A 26,393-nucleotide genomic window follows, 5' to 3' on the forward strand; every position below is an offset into this window, starting at 1 on the left:
TATATATATATATATATATATATATATATATATATATATATATATATTAATTGCATTTAGTGCCATGATGATCAGAAATGGACAACAGATTGCCTGGACGTGGTATAATAGCTGTGCTATCCAATGTGGTATCTGGGGAACTGAACTCAAGACTTCTCCTTGTGCAACAGTGTTTATCATGGTGAATGATCTTTCTTATATGTTCGTAAATTTTGTTGGCAATTAATTTATTGAAATTTTTACATCTATTTTCACATTTTGAAGAATGAAACTAGATTCCTGTCCCTTACCCCATAGGAAATTTATTAATAAATCAAAGATCAAGACCCCAAGATGGTGACAACCAGTATGCACGGTTTCTGAAAGGCAGAAGATACAAAACTCCAAAACTGGTGAGTGGATGGGTAGCTGAAGCCAGAGCATTGACTTTGAGGCTCCCTGGACTAGAGGGGACAGATGTGAGCTAAGACAGATTTGCTTGAGGCCCGTCCTCCTCACCCCCCAATGGACATCTCGCCGAGGAGGGTGTCTCCAGGGTCTGAGAGTGGCCAACTATCAATCCCCTGCACTTTCAGCTGCACCTTCGCTGGCTCCTGTGGCAGTGGCTGCAGCAGGAAGTGCATATGGGTATGGGACATGACATCCTTACTCTAAAGGCCAAACAGGGGACCCAAATCTGAGAGTAGAAAACTGTGGACTCTCTGATCTTACCACACATAAGCATGCAAGTGAGTTTGCAGGCCCTCTGCTCTAACCACCCATGCCTATGAGTGAGTCCTTGTGTGAGAGAGTGCATACAGACCCTCAGATCTGGGCACCCTCTACACTGGCAGCCAGACATCTGATCCCCCACCCACACCCCAACTGTGAGCAACATATGGATCCCTGGGACAGCTTTCTGAACATTGAAGCCCCTGTTCTGTGGGTGTCCCAACAGAGTCCAGCCAAACAATTCTTGGAGCCAAGATGGCATAGCCCAGACAGATCTGAGCCCTTGGAGCACAATACTGAGACATGCCTTTGGGCAATGGAGCCATTCAGGACACCTGAAAACATTCAATGCAAATGTTTTGCATTCAAATCTGCAAACAGTGCCAGCACCACAACCTGCACCTGTACTCTTTCCTTACACTTCACCCTTCCAGGCAAGCACACTTCCATGTACATTCCTGAACTTGCACACTTGCACCTGCGACCTTCCTCCCTTAGCTGCATCTGAAACACCACATCCACTCTCAAACCAGTAGGCCTCTCTCATCTTCCTGAAGAATACTTCAGACTCCAGAGACAAATGGACCTAGTCTGCAGTACAGGCTCCAGAAACAAACAGCAAAGGCTACTGACCATCAGATGGCTTCAGCAGGGATAAAAACATAGCCAACAAAAATCAGGACATTATGGCTTCGTCAGCATCCTTCCAAATCAATGGATATTTTATTTCATCAGAAACACAGGAAAATGATTTTAAAGCTATTCTTATCCAGTTATTAGAAGCACATAGAAAGGAAAGAAAGCTCTCAAAAAAAATACAAACAAATATAGCCACAAAAATAGAGGCACATAAAGAGGAAATGAATAAAAAAAAAAATAGATGCCATCATGGAAAGAGAGGAATCCACATTCAAACAGATGAAGGGAATGGTGAGAGACATGAAAATAGAATTAGAATTAATACAGAAAACTCAAACAGAGAAAACCCTAGAGCTGGAGAAATTAGAGAAAAGATCAGGAACCACATAGGTAAGCATCAATAAAAGAATACAAAAGATGGAAGAGAGAATCCCAGGCACTGAAGATACAAGTGCAGAAACTAATACATCTCTCATAGAAAAAATAAAATCAGAAAAGTTCCAAACACAAACCATCCAAGAAATCAAGGATGCCATGAAAAGGGGAAATCTAAGAATAAAAGGAATTTATGAAAAAGAAGATTCCAGGCTCTAAGATCAAGAAAATATTTTGAAGAAAAACATAGAAGAAAATTTCCCCAACTTAAAGAAAGAGATGTCCTTAAACATACAAGAGGCTTACAGAACACCAAATAAAACTCCTCAGGTCACATAAGAGTCAAAACATTAAATATACAGAACAAAGAAAAAATAATAAAAGCAGCAAGGGAAAAAGGCCAAATAACATACAAAGGTAGACCTATCAGAATCATACTAGGCTTCTCAACAGAAACCATGAAATCCAGAGGGGCCTTGACAGATGTCATGCAGACTCTAAGAGAACTCAGATGTCAAACCAGACTACTGTACCTAGCAAAACTTTCAATCAACATACATGGAGAAAACTAAATATTCCATGAAAAGCTAAACTAAACAATACCTACACAGAAACCCAGCCCTACAGAAGATACTAGAAGGGGAGCTCCAGTCTAACAAAATCAACTACACCCAAGAAAACACAGGACAAAGATAACTTCACAGCAAAAAATCAAAAGAAAACAAGTACACAAACACACTATCACCACCAACTCCACAATAAAAGGAAAATAACATTCATTGGTCACTATTATCTATCAACATCAATGTCCTCATCTCTATAATAGAAAGACACAGACTAACAGAATGGTTTCAGAAACAGAATCCAACATTCTGCTGCATCCAAGAAACACACCTATGCAACAAAGAAAGACACTACCTCAGAGTAAAGGGCTGGAAAAGTGTTTTTCAAGCAAATGGACCCAGAAAACAATCAGGAGTAGCTATCCTAATATCTAATAAAATAGACTTTCAACCAAAGTTAATCATAAAAGATGAGGAGGGGCACCTCATTCTCATCAAAGGAAAAATCCACCAGGAGGACATCACAATTTGAACATCTATGTCCCAAAAACAAGAGTACCTACATTCATAAACCAATACAGCAAGTAATCCAATTAAAAAATGGGGTATAGAACCAAACAGAGAATTCTCAATAGAGGAATATCAAATGGCAAAGAAACACTTAAAGAAATGTTTAACATCCTTAGTCATCAGGGAGATACAAATCAAAACAACCCAGAGATTTCACCTTACACTCATCAGATTGGCTAAGATCAAAAACTCAAGTGACAACACATGCTGGAGAGGTTATGGAGAAAGAGGAACCCTCCTCCATTGCTGATGGGAATGTAACCTTGTACAACCACTTTGGAAATAAATCTGGTGCTTTATCAGAAAATTAAGAATAGAGCTACCTCAAGATCCAGCTATACCACTCCTATGCATATATCCAAAATATGCTCAAGTATACAACAAGGATATTTTCTCAACCATGTTACATAGACGCTCTATTTGTAATAGCCAGAATTGGGAAAAAACCTAGATGTCCCTCAACTGAGGAATGGATACAGAAAGTGTGATACATTTACAGAATTAAATACTACTTTGCAATTAAAAAAAAACATGGTGGGAATTAGAAAATGTCATTGGTAATGAGGTAACCCAGAAGCAGAAAGACACACATGCTATATACCCACTTATTAGTGGATATTAACCATAGAGTAGAGTATAAACAAACTAAAAATTATACTTGTAAAGAAGCTAAACATGGAAGACCCTTGAGAAGATGATCAATCCTCATTCAGAAGGGCAAACACAATAGACATCAAAAGCAGAAAATGACAGTGAACAGGACAGGAGCCTACCAGAGATGACCTCTGAAAGACTACTGTTTGAAGTATCCAGGCAGGGTCTGAGACTTATAGCCAAACTTTGGGTAGAATGCATGGAATTTTTATGAAAAAAGGGGAATATAGAAAAACCCAGAAGGGACAGGCACCCCAAAAGGACACCAACAAAGCTAAACAAATAAACAAACAAACTAAAACTGAGCCCTGAGGCCCCTGAAGTGAATGATATTCCAACCAAGGACAATGAGTGGAGAAGACCTAAAATCCCTGCTCAGATGCAATCCATAGACTCAGTCTCCAGCGGTTTAACTAGTAATGGGAGCAGGGACTTTCCCTGGCATGAACTCAGTGGCAGGCTCTTTGATCACCTCCCTCTAGGGGGTGCAGCCTTGCCAGGTCACAGAGGAAGAGAATACAACCAGTCCTAATGATACCTGATAGGCTAGAGTCAGATGGAAGTTGAGGAGGACCTTCCCTATCAGTGGACTATGAGAGGGGAATAGGGGGAGAACAGGGAGGAAGGATGGGATTGGGAGGAGACGAGGCAGGTGGCCACAGCTGGGATACTAATTGAATAAATTGTAATAAATGATTATTAAAAAAAATCAAAGATCAGAGAAGCCCCACCTACCTTTCTTCTTTTCTCTGTAGGCCTTTCAATCATTATGTCTGTCTATTCTATTTTTCCTTCTGAGTGATATTTAAGCATCCTCCCTTAGGTTCTCTTTGTTACTTATCCTCTTTGGGTATCTGCATTGTAGTATGTTCAACCTGTACTATACAGCTAAAATCTGCTTATAGGTGACTATATACCGTGTGTGTCTTCCTACATCTGTGTTACCTTGATCAGGATAATATTTTCTAGTTCCATTCATTGGCCTGAAAATTTCATGATTTTCTTATTTTTAATGGCTGAGTAATATTTACTTGTGTAAATGTACCACAGTTTCTTCATCCATTTTTCAGTTGAGGGGAATATATGTTGTTTCCAAAATCTGGCTAAGTTGGAATAGGCCTCTGGGAGGGTATGAGAAAACTCTAGCTGAGATGCTAATAGCATGAGCCATGGGAAAAGACATCCTCTAGCTAGACAAGACTTCTAGTGGAGGGAGGAGACCACCAACCCACTCACAAAAAATCTTCAGTTCAAAACTTATCCTGCCTATGAGACCTGCAGGGAGAAAGGTAGAAGAGATACACAGAGATTAAAGAAATGTCCAACTAATGCCTGGCTCATCCCAAGACCCAATTCATGGAAGAAAGCCAGGTCTGAAAACTATTTATGATACTCTCTTATGCGTGCAGACAGAAGCCTTTCAGAGTTATCCTCTAAGAGGCTTCATCCAGCAACAGTTCAAAACAGATACTGAAACTAACATTCAAACTTTGGCCGAAGCATAGAGACTCTAGTGGAAAAGTTGGGGGAAGGATTAAAGGACAGCGACAAGACCTCCATAAGAACAACATAGCCAACTACCCAGGGCCCAGAGGGTCCTCTGGAGTCAGAAACACAAACCAAGAAACATGTGCATGGACTGGACCATGTCTTCTACATATATGTAGGCAATGGGCAGTGTAGGCTTCATGTTGGTCCACTAGAAAGGGAAATGGGGGCTCTTTCTGACATTGACCCTGTCACCTGTTTTTTCATTTCTTCCCCCTGACAAGACTGCCTTACCAGGCCACAAGGAAAGAGGATGAACTCAGTCTTCACATGACTTGATGACCTGGAGTGGGTTGGTGGGAGGACTCCTTTTTTTCTGAGGAATAGAATAGAAAGAATGGGAGCAGGAGGGTAGGACTGGAAGAGAGGAGGGAGGGGAGTATGACCAGGATTTAAAGTGAACAAATTAATTAATAAATTAATTAAAAAATTAAAGATCACAATTTAAGACATGAAATACTAATGATGGAGAAAATTTGTTGGTGCTGATGCATGCAAAAAGGAACCCTTGTTCACAGCATTTGGGAAAGCAACCTAGTCCAGCCACTGTGAAAGGAGTGTGGAAATATTCAGAGAGAGAGAAATAGAGAATGAAAAAGAGAGAGAGACAGACAAGCAGACCTACAGACAGACATACAAGCAGACAGGAACACAGACAGATGCAGAGAAACAGAGATAGCAAAGAAACAAGGATATAGAGAACTACAATAGCTATCAGCTATTTTATATCTCAATGTTTACTCAAAAGTTTCAGATCAACATATTAAAGACACCTGGACATCAATGTTTATTACACAGAACTATTTACTGCAACTGAAAGCCTATATACACTAAAACAGAGGAATGGAGAAAAAATATGGACTATATACATAGTAGAATTTTTTTCAGACAAAGAATGAAGTTAATTTATGCAAAATTGATACATTCCTAAATAACTACATAGACTGATTTAAATCATCAGTGTTTTTCTCATTTTTGTAAGGTTCCATTTATTATAGACACACAATATTATATCTGTATTGATGTGTGAAAGAAGACATGAAGTGAGAAAACATAAGGGATGTGGAGAGGGACAAAAAAGAGGATAGTAAAGTGTGTGAAGGGAATATGATTGTAAAAGTAACTTTTATTCTCCTGATATAACTGCCAACTTAGAGGCTTATTGTCTCCTTCTGCTAATCTAGGCCTGGAAGCTTCTAGCCTCCATACAATATAACCTAACCCTAGAATGTTTTAAGCCTCTGAGATTTACTGCTTAATATGCTCACTCTTTCTTGTTCTTTGTGAGCTGTGGGCTGCCTGGTTTAACTCAGCTCTGCTGGCTCAAACTTCTCTCTCAGCTGATTTATTCAATATTGTTTCTCTCTCGGTCCCTGAATTGCTCTGCCTGGCAGCTAACTAACTCCTGCAAGCTGTTCTAATCTCTGGCTTCTTCTCTTTCTCAGGCTCATTTGGTCTTCAGCTGAGTGTTTTCTCTGCAATCTGTCTCTTATTGCTTTCTCAGTAAAAACTGCCTTTCTATGTATTTATCATGTATCTATCTATCTGTCTATCTATCTTTGTGTGTGTTGTCCTTTGAGTAGCTTTCCTTTCCTCTCTGTTCTCATGAGAGTTGGGCATATCCTATTTTGTCAGATATTTCTTTGATTTGTCAGTTTTTCTACCACTCTATAGAAATCACTTTCAAACATGATGCTGCCTTCTACAAACTAATTTTGGCATCATTGCTTGGAATTAAAGGCATGTACCACCACACATGGATATAAGCTTTGCTTTACCTGAAACTAGCTCTATACCAGGCTGGCCTGAACTCGGATCTGCTTGCAATTCTCTCCTGGATTAAAGGTGTGTTTGTATCACAAAGACCTAGAAAGTCTCTGTATGTCCTGAATTAAAATTCCTCTACATATGAATACAAGACAATACATACAAGCATGAAAATAACTATACTAAATACTATATAATAACAATATTAATTTTAAGAACAAAATAAAAGTCTGAAAAGACTCATCACTTTGTAAGATGATATTGAACTTTTGAAATAATTTATAGAAGCAACAATTTAAAATTTTGTCAAGTTATAGAAATTTTAAATTTTATGAAACATTTATTTTTTGTAGATGTTTTCTACATTGATGTTACTAGTGGAAAAATGTATGTAAACATTTATTTAAGACAGAATATTTATAACAATATTAAAGCATTAGTGAATTACTACTATTTTTCTTTGCTCTTTTTCTCCAGTTTCAATAGAGTGTATCATGGTATTTTTCCTTTATTATTATTATTACTTATTACAATTTATTCAATTTATATCCTCGTTGTGGGCCCTGCCCTTGTCTCCTCCTAATGCCACCCTTCTTCTCTCTTTTTTCCCTGTGCCCGTTGCCCAGTCCACTGGTAGGGGAGGACCTTCTCCCCCTCTATTTGACCTTAGCCTATCAGGTCTCATCAGGACTGGCTGCATTGTCTTTGTCTGTGGCTTCGAAAGGCTGCACCTCTCAGGGGGAGGTGATCAGAAAGCATGTCACTGAGTTCATGCCAGAGAAAGACCTTGCTCTCCTTGCTAGGGACTCCATTTAGATACTGAGTCTATGGACTACATCTGAGCAGGGGTTTTAGGTAATATCCATGCATTGTCCTTGGTTGGGGTATCAAGCTCTGTAGGGTCCCCAGGGTTCTGCCTTTTTTGCCTCTATAGGTGTACTTCTGGAGTGCCTGTCCCCTCCAGCCCCCTACACATATGTGGCCAATGGGTGGCTTCATCTTCATCTGGGTCACTGGTGAGTGGAACGGAGGGTGGGAGGAGGTGTTTCTAACATGGACTCTATTGGCTTATTTTGGATCACTTCCCCCTTGCAGGGCTGCCTGGCCTGGCCTCAGTGGATGAGGATAAGCTCAGTCCCAATGTGACTTAATGTAGTGGGAATTGTTGATATGCAGGGGAGGGAACTTCCCTTTTCTGGAGGGAAAGAGAGAGGAGAAGGAGGAAGGAAGAGAAGGAAGGAAAGGCAGAGGAGGAGAAAGAAAAAGGGGGAGGGGATCTTAGGATACGAGAAGGGAGGAGCACCCTTGAGATGTAAAGTAAAACTACAATAGTTCTGTTTGAAATGTGTTTTTGTCTTTAGTTCTGTTTTAGGATTACTATTGGTGTGATAAAGCACAATGACTAAAAGCAATTTGTGAAGGAAAGGGTTTATTTGCTTACATTTCCTGAATCACAGTCTACTGAGAGAAGCCAAGAGAGGAACTAAAACCAGGGAGGAACCTGGAAGGAAGGCTGATGCACAGGCCATGACTGAGTATGGCTTGTTAGCTTGTTCCTCATGGCTTGCTCTGCCTGTTTTCTTACAGAACTGATGACCAGTTGGGAGTGCCAGTTGGGAGTGGTTCCACCTATCATGGGCTGGGCTCTCCCACATCGATTACTAATTAAGAATAAATACTCTGTAAGTATTTGCCTAAAACTATGGTTCCCTTCTCTTGGGTGTCTATAGCTTGCATAAAGCTGATGTAAAAATAGACAGCACAATTTCTAAGTATTATACAAATTGAATTAAGATATTTTCTTTGATGGATAAAAGAGAGCCATTTTGTAGATTTTCAGTGTTTTATAATTTTTTTAAGAGTGCTTCTTTTATGAAGCAAATCATACCCCTTTCTTCTGTGAAAGCAAGATATCTGCATTCTATATAAGAGATACAACTAACATTCATTCTTTAGGAATAATATTCATCTGATAGCTGTAAGCTCAGAGAAACAAATTTATCATGAGGTGAAAATTCATGCTAAACTAAGAAATAAAGGGAACTACTTCATTGATGCAATAAAAGCTTTTGTAGACTATGACAGATTTACCAAACTAAAAAATACATTTATTTTTTTCTAGTAAGTTATGAAAAGATTTCTTTCCAAAAATTCCAATTTGTGGAAAATATACACATTTTATAACTTGACAGTGAATGCAAATAGGACACATAATTTGGATCTGAGGAGCCATTTATTTATTTAACTGTTTTCTTGGCATAAAGTGTATACATAAATTTTATTTAATTATTTATTATACACATTGAATAAATATTTGAAAGGGTTTATAGCAGTGTCTGATAAAGAGTAACATAAATGATATTTAAACAACAGTATACATTTTCTGTTAAATATTCACTGCATTTCTATAAAGACTTAATAAATCCAAGTTGTTTCTTTTCTTTTTCAAGAAAAAGTGAACTAAATATAATGCAAAAAAAAGGCTTTCAATTTAAGAAAAATCAAGGAAGAAGAGATATTTTGCTATTAATTTACAAAAAACTCAGAGTAAAAAGTGAATTGTGCCTCAATGGAAATGTATAGCTGCAGTAAAACCAGAGTCAAACATGAAATAGCTGTATGAAATAAATTATATTCTTTGAATTAGTGCCTGCAATCAATCATGAGCATTTTGTTGAGGGTGTCTACATGTTGCCTCTGAAGAAAATGAGCATGATAACTCACAGAATAAGTTTCATTCTACATATTAGAATAATATCCAGGTGTTTTGTCACAGTCTCCAGAGTCCTCTCTACTGTGTTTTTATTTCTTTTACTTTTTTCTTTCTTTTTTTTGCCTAAGCTCTTAATTGATTAAATTTCATTAGACATTGAAAATGTTTGATTAAAGAAAAGACTTTGAGCCAAATTATTTGAAGATTAAGAAAGAATCACAGAATTTTGAAAAAATAAATAAAAATGTACTACATTTTAATAGGAAAAGAATACTGATATATAGCAGAAATTGTAAATCCACAAGAGTTATGAAATATGGAAAACTTCAGAAGCCTTCAACATATAATTATATATTCTAATAAAAATATAGTAAGATATGTGATGGAGAGATGGCTCAGAGGTTAAGAGCACTGGCTGCTCCTCCAGGCTCCTCCAGAGGTCCTAAGTTCAATTCTCAGCAACCACATGATGGCTCACAACCATCTATATTGGGATCTTATGCTCTTTTCTGACATATAGGTGTACATACAGATAGAACACTCATATACATAAAATAAATAATAAATTTATAAAAAAATAAAGAAAAAATACATGCCTGTAAACCCAGCACTTGGGGAGACAGAGGAAGGTGGATCTCTGTGTGTTCGAGGCCAACCTGGTCTGCAGAGTGAGTTCCAGAACAGCCAAGGCTATACAGAGAAACCCTGTCCTGGAAAAAATAATAATAAAAAATATATAATAAGGTTCTTTTTTATTTTTATTTATTTTTTTTAGTTTATTTTTCTTATTAGTTACATTTTGTTAACTCTGTGTCCCAGCTGTATCCCGCTCCCTCATTCCCTCCCCAACCCCACACTCCCTCCCTGGTCTCCTCCCTGCCCCTTTCCAAGTCCCCTGATAGGGGAGGACCTCCTCCCCTTTCATCTGACCCTGTTTTATCAGGTATCTTCAGGGCTGGCTGCAAAGTCCTCCTCTGTGGCCTAACAGACTGTTCCTCCCCTGGGGGGAGGGGGGGGTGTCAAACAGCCTGCCCTTGAGATCCTGTTAGAAATAGTCCGTGTTCCCCTTACTTTGGAAAACTACTTGGTTACTGAGCTACCACAGGCCACATCCGAGCAGAAGTTCTAGGTTATATCCATAGATGGTCCTTGGTTGAGTGTCAGTCTCAGAAAAGACACTGTGCCCAGATATATTTGGTCCTTGTAGAGCTCCTATCCTTTCCTCATCAGACTAACTTCCCTTCTTTCATATGATTCCCTGCACTCTGCCGAGGGTTTGGTTATGAGTCTTAGTGTCTGCTTTGAAACACTGCTAGGTAGAGTCTTTCAGATGCCTTTTGTGGTAGACTCCTGTCATAAGTTCAATGCACATCCCATTTGTTCTATTTTGAAAAACAAACCAATATAATGTACAGTTTTAAAGGAATGTACTGTGAGAATCTCATTATATTATTTAAAAAAGGTTTAAATAAAGCAATCTTCAAAGTAGCATCATCAGCTCAGCTTTCAAACTATAACCAACTGAAGTGCATTAGTGCTGTCACATAAGAACCCTGTAAGAGCATTAACATTAGCCTGGCTATGTGGGTGAACTTGACTATAATAACTTTACTGAACTTGTTTCAAAATGCCATATATTCATCATGCTGAGGCTGACACCTGTTGATGGCATCCATCTTAAGGTTAAAGATAACTGAGAATTCACCCTTCTCTGTTACTTATTTAACCTCCTTCCACTTAACAAATTTCTTTGTAATCAATAAAGACTTGCATTTGGGCCTGGGAACATAGCTTAGGTTTAAACATAGACTTGGGTTTAAAACTCTAGCACCTATTGAAAATGCATGCAGCCTGTGATCTGTACCCCTTGATTTGGAGGGAAGACTGGCAGATCTTGGCAGAGTTTGCAGGCCTTCCATCCTAACAGTGAGTTCCATGTTTAGTGAGACGTCCTGTCTCAGAACAAAAAATAGAAGAAGACTCTTGAATTCATACTGTGTTTTGCATCCTGGGATTGCATGAGCATTCCCACCAGCACACAAGTCTTAACATTCTTCATACACACATACATACACACATTCATAAACACATATAAACACCATACACACAAACACACTCTTACACATATTCAAACAATCAATTAAGAAAGAAAGAATCTCCCATTTGTTTTAATGGATTTGATCATGGGATCATGTCAGTAATAACAAATTTACATTTTTGGGTTAAAATTGTGTCACATCTTTCACAACACCACAAATTGTTAGATAAGATATCATAATAGATAAAACAATCCCATAACAGAAATGACTTGGTTATTTGAGATTAATTTCCTGAGCTTCATATTTCACTTAGTATGTAATAAAATCCATATGCTAACTATGTAATCTTGTTTTTCTAACTATTGTTTGAGAATGTATAATAGCACTATAATCTGAAAAATTCATATATTCTCATGAGCATGATTACATTTTCTAAATATAAATGTTGAAGTGCTGTGCAGCAATTATACAGAGCAATACTAACTTGTGAACACATTTCTTAAGAAAACCCTCTATGCACCAGTGAGAGAATTACACACAGTGCTTGTTACTTTACCTAGTCTTTACCAAGTCAGTGATGAACTTGTCTCTTCTCCATGGAGGGGAAGTCCATTTAGCATTGCCTAATAAAGGATTTCCTATGTTGTTTGTGCATTTCAATGACTAAAAATGGATGAAATCTCCTAAATGATTTCAAGACAATTCAGCAAGTTCTTGACACCTACAAACCTCATGTGTTTTGATATAATTTTTAAAAACTCCATGTTGGTGGCCATGGAAGAGAGACAGCAAAACAGCTTTAGTACTCATGCAAGGCACCCTCCCAGTTAGCACAACTACAATGGGTGTGGCTTGGAAAGGCAGAGTACTGAAGACCATGTGCCCTGAGGACTTCAGTCTTTTGTGGAGTTTTGCTTTGCTTGTTGCCTTCACTGTTATCAGATCCTTCCCAATCTATGGGTTGTATGAAAACTCTAAGGGGCTTCCAGCCTCTCATTAGGCATTATCATTGTGCCAATGATCTACAATAATATTGCTTGATCTTTTCCAAGCATTGCTGCTGGAGCAGATTAATGATTCATCTACCACACTCAGAACGTAGTTAAAGATAGAGATTGTTAGTAATGTTCACCACCCTTAGAAAAATATTGGAAATGTACATTATTAGTAAAGTTAGGTTAAGATGTTTTTGTAAATGTTCAGTTCCCCACAGCCCCCTCCTCTAGGCTGCCTCAGCAGGCCACAGGGGAAGAGCACAGGTTCAATCTTGATGTGATTGATTTGCTTAGGAGGGTGTGGGAGGAATCCCCTTCCTTGATGAGAAGGAAGGGGAAATAGGGAGAAGAGGGAGGGTGGGACTTGAAGGAGAGGAGGGAGAGGCCTATGACCAGGATGTAATGTAAATAAATTAAAGTTAAAATTAAAAAAAAAAAAGATGTTTTTGTTAATGGCTTTGCTGTAGAAAATCTTGGAGAACAATTTGAAGTCAGAAAGGCACACACTTAACAGTTGAGACAGGGATATTTTTTGAAGTCTAGGAATATAAACAATTGCAGCCTGACTAGTATTAGCTGACATACCTCTCTTATTTAACCTGGGCTGTTGATCAAGGTAATGATTAATTTCTTGTACCCATTTTTGCCCTCAGCTTCCTGATATGATTTAATGAAAAAAGCGTTAATGAATAGACATGTGCCCTGAGGGTTTCAAGTAAAAATGACTGAGTGGTTTTTATACAAAAGTTAAGATCTATAATTTCTTTAAGATTTTTTTGTAAGATTACTATTTTAAAATAAATAATAAAATAATTAATCCTTTCTTTGTAACCTTAAATTGCAGTTTGTAAGAGAAACTGGCTGAGAAAATTACCTTGCTTGCTTATATTTTGCTGATCTATAACAAGTTGCTTACTTATGAATATACGTGGGTTCTTGCAAAAAATTTGTTTTTTATCCATGATACGTGAAACATTTGATCATGAGAGGGTATTGGAGAACATGTTTTTCTATGTATACTCATTATAATAATTTGCTTAAAAATAGAATATAACCACATTGTGATTTTTGTACTGCTTGAAAGATTTTGCTGGAATATATAACCTCTGGGAAAAAAAAATAAGTTTTTGGAGCTTTGCTCCTTCCATCCAGCATGTTTATGTGTATATATGAATATATGTGAGGTTGGTTGGAGCTTTGCTCCATCCAAAATGTGTACATGTATGTATGTATGTATGTAAAATGGTTGGAGCTTTCCTCATCCACCATATGTATGTATATCTATATGTATGTATATGTGTAAAGTTGTTGAAGCTTTTGGAGCTTAGCTCCATCCATAAAAATGTATGTGTGTATGTATGTATGCATGTATGTATTTATATATGTATGTATTTATATATGTATGTGTAAAGTTGGAGCTTGTTGGGGCCTTGCTTCATCCACTGTGTGTGTGTGTGTGTGTGTGTGTGTGTATGTGTGTGTGTAACTGTGTGGTTGCTTTACATTCATTGCCAACCACACATCCCTCCTTGGATAGCTGAACACATTGTCAGAGTTGGCTTCTGACAATTCCACTGATTCTGTGCTGAGATTTGTTTTAAGGAAGGGACTTATATCTTCCTGTTTATTTTAAAGGGCAATCTTTGTAATAGGGGTAAACACTTTTTAAAGCTATAATTTGTTGGTGCTAAAATTACTCATACACACTTATTTCCTGCCTCTAATTGCCCTTTTATTCTGCTTTTATAGTCAGAATTACCAGCTATGGGTGAAACTGGAAATGGTCTTTCTTTCACCTCATCTAAACGTTGAATTCATAAAATTGCTATTTATTTAACTCAGATGATTTTTTTAATAATGTATATGCAAATGTTTCATTGCCTCATGGAAATACACAAGAATGAAAGAATCTTCTTCAGAACAAGAGAAAAAAATGTACAAAATATAACTTTTTATTTATTATAAGTTTTTAATTTTTATCTCAAGTGTAGCATCCTCCCTCATGCCCTCTCAGTTTTGCCCTTCCTCCCTTTTCTCCTCCCATGCCCCTTACCTAGTCTACTGATAGATGAGGTCTTTTTCCCCTTCCATTTGACCCTAGCCTATCAGGTCTCATCAGGACTTTCTGCATTGTCTTCCTCTGTGGCCTGGCAAGGCTACCCCACCTCCCTCAGGGGAAGTGATCAAAGAGCCAGCCACTGAGTTCACCTCAAAGTCAGTCCCTGTTTCCCATATAAGGGAATCCAATTGGAGACTGAGCTGCCATGGGCTACATCTGTGAATGGGTTCTAGGTTATCTCCATGAGTGGTCCTTGGTTGGAGTATGAGTCTCAGATAAGACCACTGAGCAGAGATATTTTGGTTCTGTTGCTCTCCTTGTGGAGCTCCTGTCCTTTCCAGGTCTTTCTATGTCTCCCTTCTTTCATAAGATTCCCTGCACTCTACCCAAAGATTGGTTATTAAAGGCAAATGGGAGACAGGGAACAAGACAGGAACCAACCACAGAGGCCCTCTGTAATACTCTACCCAGCAGTGTATTAAAGTAGCTGCTGAGACTCATAGCCAAAACACAATTTTTAAAAGATTCTTTGGAAACTGATACAACATGGCTGTCTAGCCTTATATCTAAGTGGAGAAATATACTTATAAAAAATAATACATGAATATTAATTTACCCAGGAAAGACGTGATAACAAGTATATCCTCAGGACCAGCCCAAATTCTTACTAGAGTAACATAAAAACATGCCACGAAGAGTTCCAACAGGACATATGTTCTCATATGAAGGTATACAAACTATATGAAATCATTCCGAGTGGTAAGAACAAAGCATCTGCTTTTCATAAGTAGATGAAGAGAAATTAATAAAAGAAATAGGAAAAGTGGTATAGATACATTGCTAAGGGGGTCATCAGTCAATTAAATGAATCATAAAGTACCCAGGTAGAAGCTGTTTAACAGAAAATATAAATCTAGTTATAATAAAAAGTTTAGCACTGAACATCAGAATGCAGTTTTTCATCATATTGAGAAACAAATAAAAAGAAGTGTTAAAACAGACTAAAACATTAACAAAGATTTACATATACAGGAACAAATAATTATGCACACCCAATTATAATATGAGATAGTGTTAGTTAATACAGTCATAAAAGCCAACAGATAAATTTAAATAAGAAAATCCTGTAGTTGAATCAAAAAAATCTCTGGTCTGGGTCCATAGTTAATATTCCCGGTTATCTGGCTAAGACACCACTCCTGGAAGGCAGACCCACTTTAAGCTTTGCTAAAAAGGTATATATATTAATAATTTCTTTAAAAAGATAATGTGCTTCTCCTAATAACCCTGCAGCTTAGAAAGTCTGGCTACTTTTCTAATTCTTCTAACAGTTTTCTAAGAATACTTTCCCCTAACATGTTAGGCTCTCCTACTATTCTGGGCTTTCTGGTTCTTTCTCTGAATTTCTTTTCTCCAGCACATAGTTGCTTTTCTGCTATTTGGCTGATCCCCAAGCTAATTTAAAAACCATGTTTTTTCATAGCAGCTTTATTTGTAATAGTGGGAAACTGGAAACAACCCAGATGTACCTCAGTTGAGGAATGGATACAGAAATTGTGGTACATTTACACAATGGAATACTACTCAGCAATTAAAAACAAGGAAATCACAAAATTTGCAGGCAAATGGTGGGAACTAGAAAAAAAAATCATTCTGAGTGAAGAGTCTCAAAATCAGAAAGACACATATGATATATACTCACATATAAGTGGATATTAAAAATATAATATAATATAGGATAATACAATATAATATAGGATAATCATAACTAAAATCTGTACTCCTAAAGAAGCTAAATAAGAAGGAGGACCCTGGGTAAGATGCTCAATCCTCATTCAGAAAGGCAAAAGGAATGGACATAAGAAGAGGGGAGAAAACAGGGAACATAATAGGAGCCTACTACAGAAGGATTTTGAAAGACTCTACCCTGCAGGGTATCAAAGCAGATGCTAAGGCTTACAGCCAAATTTTGGGCAGAGTGAAGGGAATCTCATGAAAGAAGGGGGCCATAGAAAGACCTGGAGGGGAGCTCCATAAAGAGAGCAACTGAACCAAAATATCTCTGCTCAGTGGTCTTATCTGAGACTCATACTACAACCAAGTACCCTAGCAATGGGAACAGGGGCTGTCTCTGACATGAACTCAGTGGCTGGCTCTTTGATCACCTCCCCTTAAGGGAGGAGTAGCCTTACCAGGCCACAGAGGAAGACAATGCAGCCAGTCCTGATGAGACCTGATACACTAGGGTCAGGAGGAAGGGGAGGAGGACCTTTCCAATCAGTAGATTGGTGGAGGGGCATGTGATAAAAGGGAGGAAGGGAAGGATTGGCAGGGTGGCAGGGGACAAGGGAGGGGGATACAGCTGGGATACAAAGTGAATAAACTGTAATTAATAATAAAATAATATACTAAAATAAAAGCATGGTTTCTTTTCTCCTCCTCAGGCAGAGACTGAAATCCAGTTGGCTTGCCTTGCTGGGTCTGGTGTTCTTTCTTTCTTTCTTTCTTTCTTTCTTTCTTTCTTTCTTTCTTTCTTTCTTTCTTTCTGTCCTTCCTTCCTTCCTTCCTTCCTTCCTTCCTTCCTTCCTTTCTTTCTTTCTTTCTTTCTTTCTTTCTTTCTTTCTTTCATATTAGTTACAGTTTATTAACTCTGTATCCCAACTGTATCCCACTCTCTCATTCCCTCCCAACGCCACCCTTCCTCTCTCATCTCCTCCCTGCCTCTTTCCAAGTCCAATGATACCGGAGGATCTCCTCCCCTTTCTTGGTTTATCAGATATCTTCAGGACTGGCTGCAAAGTCCTCCTCTGTGAGTCTGGTGTTCTTACAGGAATTTATTCTTTTAAATATGAATACAATTGTTCTCAAGCTTCTGTGTGAGTTCATTCTGAAATCATTTTAATATTGAGACCAAGAATTACAATAGGGGACCCTGATTTCTCCTTCATTAACAAAAGGAGAAACAATCCAGAAGGTGGAAGAGAATTAAATAGAAATTACACAAATTCAAGTGCAAAGTTTAAAAGAAAAAAGACAATGACAGCAAAAACACTTCAACAAAATAGGACAGAACACTTCCAAGTAAAAAAAAAATATTAAAAGTAATAATATGTAAATTTGACTTCCTACAACTGTGGGGTATATAGTCCTCCAATTGGTAGCAATGAGCACTGGAGACTCAGAGTGACAAAAATAGACAGTTGAATGGTCATCTGACCCAGAAAAAATGGTGTCATCATTCTGAGCATAGAATATGAAATTTTATAATCCTGAGTATAAGCCCTTTCTTCCTCTTCCCCACTGGCTGAGTAATCAATGCAAGGAGGTACAATGTTTCACACACCTCATCTAAATTTTATTAATTTTATGTAAGTGTTAGGTTATTGACTGGCCATTTAAAATTAAAAAGGCCAAGGCAGACAGGGTAAACAGATAAAAAGGAGCTCTTGCTACTGCCTACCCTGCACCCCATTCTTCTGCTATATTGAAGAAACTATGGGAAATTATAAACAAACTATATCTTTGTCAAGTTTCCAATGCCCTTGAACTATCTAATCCATAGCTAGATCATATACTGTTGAAGTCAACCACAAGAATAAGTGTCTTTTGTTTCCTAATGTTCAGTTAGGTTTTATATGCATAGACTTAGGGTGCAGGTTGCCTATTAACCAAAGGCATATTGTTTATACTGACCATGTAAACAATTAAATAAATGGAAATTAAACAGTGATTACTGATTTCAAATTGATATCATTAAATGAATATATAAGAAGAAATGGTATATCACAGAAAAGAACTTTGCTCTATAAGTCAAAAGAGTGATAAAATATAAATTCCACCTAGAGTGTCACAATAACAACTTGATGTTTACTTAGAGTTGCTTAATATTAATTATCTGACAAACTCCTCGAGCAAAATTATTAGGAGCTTGGGTGGGACTGCTCCAGGAGGCCAGTGGCTCATGCTTGGTGCAACATTCCTGGGAAATATGGGCTTGTCTAAGCAGCTATAAGATACCCATCAAACTGGGCTTCTATAACAAAATCCATGACAACCATAGCTGGATCTGGTGCTCTGATAGAATTCATGGCCTGAACCACATACAGAACAAATTCCTGGTACCATTAACTGGGCCATAAACTGTAGTTGGCTAAGTCATACTCCCAATGAAAGGAAGTAGTATTAAACCAGTTTCTACATTCTTATCTTTATAGCCACATATTCGTGCATCTCTCATGCACTAATACATAAGCTTCTTTCAATACATGATGCTTAATATGGGTGCCCACAATTAGTAAGTGTTTTAATAATGAGAAATTTGGGGGTGCTCAGCCCTAAATGAGGCAACCCTTTTTCTAAAACTCATCTCAGAATAGGGGATGAAAAGATTGTTAGACAGTATTTGACAGACATGGCCGGGACATTTGAACATATGAACTCACAATGGTTGTGACTATAAGTACAAGACTTTACATAAGATTAAGTTAGCCAAAATTGTAAAATCACTAACATGGAGGTGTACAAGCCTTTTGTGTAACAGGATTACCTTGTCGTGAAAAGTTTTTAAATAAAAAAGTATTGTCTCCTCTATTCTATTTCTTTGGGTAAATCTAGTACCAGAATCTATAGCCTAATATATAAAAATTAGTAGACATTTTGTGGTTTAAGACATTGACAGGCATTTAAGAGTGTTTACTGGTCTTGCAAAGATCCAAGGTTCTTATGCCAGAACTTATGAATGCCCCTGAACCATCTAAAACACCACTTTGGGAGAACTGTGTTCTATACTCACATCAGTGGGCTATTAGCTCTAACTGCTATGCATAAAATTATAAAGGACACTCATACTTAAAATAAGTAAATAAGTAAAATTCAAAAGGATCAGTAAAGATTCAAAAATTAATAATTTTCATAATATACTTTAATATTTTCTGCAGTAATGCCTACAAATTATTTTTAGTCCAGATTCATCATATCCAACATATTGTGTTCTTAAAGTGTGTTTCAAGGGTGGGATCCAAGATGTGTCATAGACCTCTGCTGTTTAAAGATTCCTTGTCTCTACTATTCTGTGACTCTGAGTATCTCTTACAACATATGAACAATTTTTATAACTGTATACCTGAGTTTCTTGTGATCCAAAGTGCAATAGTCCACCTAGTACAGGACATTTGAACCATAAATTTATGGACTAAAGCATATTGTAGCAGAAAACAAAGCCATGTAACTATGGTGGATCTCAGTATCTGACTATTCAAATCTTAACCATCTAACACTGCATCATAGAAGTTAAAGAATAGCTTCAGTTTTATGCCGAAAGCATAAAATGCTTGAGAGTTCGGGAGCTGTAATTCCCTAAATGACATTCTCCTCTCCCATTGTTAAAGCATAAATACCTCTTAGCTAAAGTATTGCCGTCACTTCATTACTATTCTGCATTTGATCCAGTCTGAAATAGCAATGATTTCTCACACACATTACAGTTGGCATGCTTCCAAACAATTCAATAGCTGGTTGTTATGACAATAATAATGAAACTGGCATAATCTGTCAGCACCTGTTCACTTCATTGTTTTTCTTCTCCTTTCCCCATCTCATAAAAACCCCACTCTTGTCCATCACTCAGTTACTTGAGACTTTTCCCTCTTATTCAAGGCTTTGAGCATATTGTTCTTTCTGTCTACAATGGTCTTTCATGTTTCCTTAATTCTTGTTTTTCAAGCTAAAATTTATTTTACTTAGGCAAGGAAATCAGTAATATCCACTTTGATAACAATAAATCTCTATGTAAATTGCTCTGAAGACCACAATCCTTCATATTATCAAAATGAAAACTATTATGTTTATGCTTCTTTGCTTGGGAATTTGAATAGCGTATTTTTCTTACTAATTTCTGAGATACAAACCATGACAGTTTGTACCAAGCTACAGGTAAATGCCCAACATATCAACTCTCAAGTCCCACTGCTCCAACCATGCTGTCTTTGGAGAGTACAATGTGAGAAACAGTGTGATTAATTGAATTTGTCAAAATCACACATGATTTTCCACAATTGAGAATGTCCTTAAAAAGCTATCTTGCAAGCATAAAGCTAGAAAGCCTATCACATGTCTTCTTTCGTTAACCAGTCACTCCCTAGTACATCCTGTTGTAGGCAGGACAGATATTTCCTTTTTAAAGGTAAGCTTTCTTCCTGGAACTACTTCCCTTAGGAAAACATAGAGTACAGAAGACAGTTGGGAATTCCACAGCAATCCATTACACCTGAAATATAAATATTTGGTGTGTACGTGTGTGTGTGTTTGTGTGTATGAATGTGTGTTTGTACATATGAGTCCAGGTGTGTACTACCATCAGAGTACATGTAAAATCAGAGGAGGACTTGAGTGAGTGTCCTGCTCTATATATCTTTACTCTATGACCTTGAGACAGGGTCCCCTCCTTGAATCTGGAAATCGTTTTTCAGCTAGATTGGTTAGTAGGCAGCAGACTCAAGGAACCCTGCTTCCACCCAGAATGAGCACCGGCATTAGGTACATGTGGGCCATACCTGACTGGCTTTTTCCAAGGGTGCTTAGCTATGAACTAATGTCCTCATGATTTCAGAGCAAAAGTTTCTTATCCAATAAACATCTCTACAACTTATGTTTAGATCTTGATATACTAAATAGTCAAGTGTAAAAACTTTGCAGTGCCTGCTGCTTCTGTGATTCCTACACTCACCTATCAGAAGGTCTGGGTACTTTACATAGACTCATAGGCTTTCTCAACTACAATATTCTGTGGCAGATGCTAATGATATGAGAGAAATTACCAGTAAGTTATTTGTCCCTTAAACAATTGTAATGTGAATGCTACATCATTTGTTGTAAAGTATGTGGAATGATTAGAAATATTCTAGTATGCAAAGCAGTTCTACGGCTGTAAAAATTTTTATTATCATTTTTAAATGAAAATTCTAGTTTATAGAGTATGGGTATACATCCTAATGTTAAAACTGAATTTTGAAATAAAATTAGTTCAGTGATATAAAAATGAATTATTTAGCTACTTATAATGCTATTAAAAGTAGATTTACTCTTATTCTGTAAGCATAAAGATAAAGCCTACTATGGCATTAATGCAGATATTAGGAATTTGCATATGGATGAAAACATTTCCTTACATGGCTAACTAATAAGCACAAACTTTTATAAATGTGGTAAATCATATGTATGGAATATTATGAAAACTTTCAGGTGGAGATAATAGGTAATATGTATATAAATTGGGAAATTCAGAACCAGGAGTATAAAGTGAGGACATGACTGCTCCAAGGTACAGTTGAGGAAAGGGTTTTTGTATTTGAGATATGTGGGTAGATTCCAGAGACATCTGGAAGTGTCCAGAGCATGAAGAAAAATTTAATCTAAACATAGCCAGTAGACTGAATTTGGACAAGAGAGAAGAGAAAGAGGAGGAGAGTGAGAGAAGAAAAAGAGCTCAAACGTGTACAACCACTTTGGAAATCAATCTGGCACTTTCCCAGAAAATTAACAATAACTCTACCTCAAGACCTAGCTATTCCTTTCCTGGGAATATACCCAAAAAATTCTCCACTAAACAACAAGGACACTTGCTCAACTATGTTCAAAGCATCTTTTTTTTCATACTATCCAGAAACTGGAAACAACGTAAATGTCCCTGAACCAAAGAATGGATAGCGAAAATGTGGTACACTTTTATAATGGAACACTACTCAGCTATTAAAAACAAAGACATCACACAATTTGCAAGCAAATGGATGGAACTTAAGAAAACCATCCTGAGTCCAGTTATAAGAAAAGTTTAGCTATACAGTGCAGGATAAACATACTGCAATTCACAGACCCAAAGAAGATAAGTAACAAGGAGGACCCAAGAGAAGATGCTTATATCTCACTCAGACAGTAAATAGAATAGACAGCAGAAGCAGTTGAAGAGAGGGAACAAGGTAAGAGAGGGAGCAAGGAGAGAAATGAGGGTGGAGGTCATTCCTGGAGAGAGCAAGGCCTTGCTGAGAGAAGAAAAACCATGAGCAGGCATCTCTGTGACAAGCTGGACACCTACAAGAGGGTAGGTTTCTGGGAGTATATGTGAGTGACTATAGCTAAGAATCCTAGCAACAAAGGACTTGGAGACTGGAGAGGACACTAGGCAGGAATCCTATTGGAGGAAGACGAACACCAACCCACCCACGAAACGTCGATCCCAAATTTACCCTGCCTACAAGATATGCAGGGATATTAATAGAGTAGAGATTGAAGCAATGTTCAACCAATGCCTGTCCCAACCTGAGACTCATCCCATGGGAGAGAACCAACCCCTGACACTATTAATGATACTCAGCTATGCTTGAAGACAGGAGCCTTGCATAGTTGCCCTCTGATAGGCTTCACCCAGCAGAGGTCAGTTGCTGAGACTGTCAAACATTGAGCGAAGCCTAGGGCATCTTGTGGAAAAGTGGGAGAAAGGATAGAAGGATCTGGGGGTGCTAGATACTCCACAAGAAGACCAACAGAGCCAACTAATCAGAGCACAGAGGAGCTTGTGGAGTTTGAAGCGTCAACCAAAACCCATGCTTGGACTATTCCTAGGTCCCTGTGGCTGATGGCCAGCCCTGACTTCCTGTGGGTTTCCTAGTAAGTGAAGCAGGGGCCTGTCTCTGACATGGACTCTGTTGCCTGCCTGTTGATAACTTTCCCCTTGTGGGGCTTCTCCCACCAGGGAACAGAATTGATCATACACTCAATTCTGATGCAAATTGAAGTGCTGGGGTGGGTTGGTGGGCAAAGGAGGAGGGGCTCTCCTTATTTGAGGAGTAGAGTAGGGGTAATGGGGGAAGAAAGAGGGAGGGTGGGAGCTAGGAGGCAAAGGGGGCTATGATCGGGATGTAAGATGAATATATAACATATAATATATTTTTTATATAAAAGAGAGAGGCCAAAAAGGAGAGAAGGCCAACAGAGGGGACTGAGAGTGGCAGCAGAGGGGACCCTAAATGGCAGGGTTACATAGGAATCAGAAACTGGAGAAAGGGAAGCCTTCTAAGACAGGGAAAACATAGAGTAAGGGACAGGATGAGAAAAGCTGACAAGAGCCAAAAATACTGAGTGAGTCTTGAGGACAGTGTGCATTTTGGTATGCTGATAGGCATCATAGATTGCTATTACTCTCAGGTTTCTTTTGTACTTCACAATGTATAAGTTATCATGCAGCCCTCGCTGGCCTTGCTTTTGTGATTGTCCTGATTTAGCTAGGATTAGAAGAGTATGCTGCAATGCCTTGCTAAGTAAGTTTTTTATGTGATGTAACATCAGACTAAAAACTAAATTACAAGCCACATTCTGATCCATAATTATTTTGTTTCAGTGATTGTTTGGGTTTTTGTTTTTGCTTTGTTTTTTTTTAATAACTTTTATTTTTTATATTAATTGCAGGTTATTTACTTATATCCTAGCTGTAGCCCCTCTATCATTCCCTCCTAATTACACCCTCCCTCCCTCATCTCCTACCTGCCCCTCACTAAGTCCAATGATAGGAAAGGTCCTCCTCCCCTTCCATCTGACCCTAGTTTATCAGGTCTCATCCGGACTGGCTGCAATGTCCTCCTCAGTGGCAAGGCTGCTCCTCTTTCGGGGGGGGCTGTCAAAGAGCCCACCATTGAGTTCATGTCAGAGACAGTCCCTGTTCCCCTTACTAGGTAAACCCACTTGGATGCTGAGCTGCTATTTCCTACATCTGAGCAGTGGTTCTAAGTTATGTCCATGCATGGTCCTTGGCTGGAGAATTAGTCTCATAAAAGACCCCTGTGCCCAGATATATTTGGTCTTTGTGGAGCTACTGTCCTCTCCAGGTCTTACTAATTCCCCCTTTTTTCATATGATTACCTGCACTCTACCCAAGGTTTGGTTATGAGTCTCTTTGATTGTTTCGGATTTTTTGTTCCTATTCTTCTTGGTAAGCATATCTATAATCACAGAATTTCATATTCAGTGTGTTATAACTATGATGAAATGAACTCAACAGTACAGTCTGTATTCTCAATGAAATCACAAAAACCAGGGAGAGACTACAGATGAAATGTGATAAATAAATAAATAAATAGAAAGATAGATAAATAAAGCATTCCATTAGCAAAAACATTTCATAACTAGATAACAAAGTTTTGGTATAAAATTGTGTTTGCCATAGGATTTGTAGAATGACTTGGGATGTGTTGACCCTTATTAGTTAAACCAAGAATTCATAAAGAAAGCATATCAATTATGATATGATGTGAGAGGACTATGTGTATCCCTGTTTCATGAGGCAATGCCCATTGTTATGAGTTTCTATGGATGAATGTTTAGGTATTTTTAATAATGAAAGTATGAAATGATTCAATGATATATTAACCTGAGAGGAAAAGTGACTATGACATATAAACATATGATTTTTTTTCTTTTTTATGGTGTTGTAAACATCTTACCATTCTTCTGAACATAAAGAAAGAATCAACATTTGAATCTATCATATATAGATTAGTACTGAACTGGCATTTATTTCTGGCTGTAAAATATACATCACTTTGAAAGTAGCTTCTCCCACAGCTCAGTGGTAGATTATTAACATTTATGAGAGACACCTGGGATTCAAACCTATTACTAAAAAACTAACCGAAATATCAATTATACAAATTAAACTTATAAAGGTATGCTGGTATATAATTTGTTTATATTTAATTTTTCACCTATGTAATTGACTCTCCTGCATGAAACCAACAATAAATATCTGATAAACTCAGAATCAAACAATGCATCCTAATAAGGTACCCATGCTTTTCACTCTTAATCCACCACACTTGTTCTGCTTAAAAAAAAAAAAAAAACTAGTAATTAATCATATTACTATTCAATGAACCTTGTCACAGTTTTTAAAAACCCACAGAATAAAATTTATCATCGAGTGATAATTGTCATAAAAATCTATTCTTGGTCAAGTTGGATGTAATTTCATTTAGGTGAAGTAAATCTTCTGTAATATAACACTTTCTCCAGTGACTCCAACTTAATTAACTTACAAATATTTTTCAGGTACTTTATAAAAGTTCTGATAGAGGCTGAACCAGGAGCTTAAAGAACACTAGAGATAAACAAATCACATTTGAAAAGATTGCAATGATTGGAAAGACCCAAGACTACAATGAGTACATAGCACAAAGTTAACATTTAGAAAAAAATCAATAATTCAATGAAATTGAGCCAAATGGCATTGCGAAAGGGTAGAGTTTCAGAAGAGTATGAAGGGCAGAGAGATTTGAGGTGATATTCAAACCCTAGAAATGCACAGATTAAAACAAAAACAGGAAGCATAGCCACCTACAAGCTGCCCATTCCCTATAAATAACCTTCCAAAAAAAACTCTGGACGAGAACTCCAAATTAGCAGATCACTAAGAAAGGAAGTATAAAAGTAGGAGGGAAAGAGTTGGAAGGAGGGTACTGAATGGAGGGGGGTGGAAAATAGAAAGATGGATGAAAACAACTAAAATTTATTGCAAATTATTGGAAGCCAACAAACTACAACAACAACAATAATAATAAGGACAGATGTGGTGGCACATGCTTTTAATCCAGCACTCAGGGAGACAGAGATAGTCTGGTCTACAAAATGAGTCCTGGACAGCCAGTTCTACACAGAGAAACCCTGTCTTGGAAAACAACAACAACAAATAAAAAAAAAGAAAAACAAGGACAGGGA

Source organism: Psammomys obesus, unplaced genomic scaffold, assembly GCF_907164565.1.
Source record: "Psammomys obesus unplaced genomic scaffold, mPsaObe1.curated_primary_1811, whole genome shotgun sequence".
Classification (NCBI taxonomy): domain Eukaryota; kingdom Metazoa; phylum Chordata; class Mammalia; order Rodentia; family Muridae; genus Psammomys; species Psammomys obesus.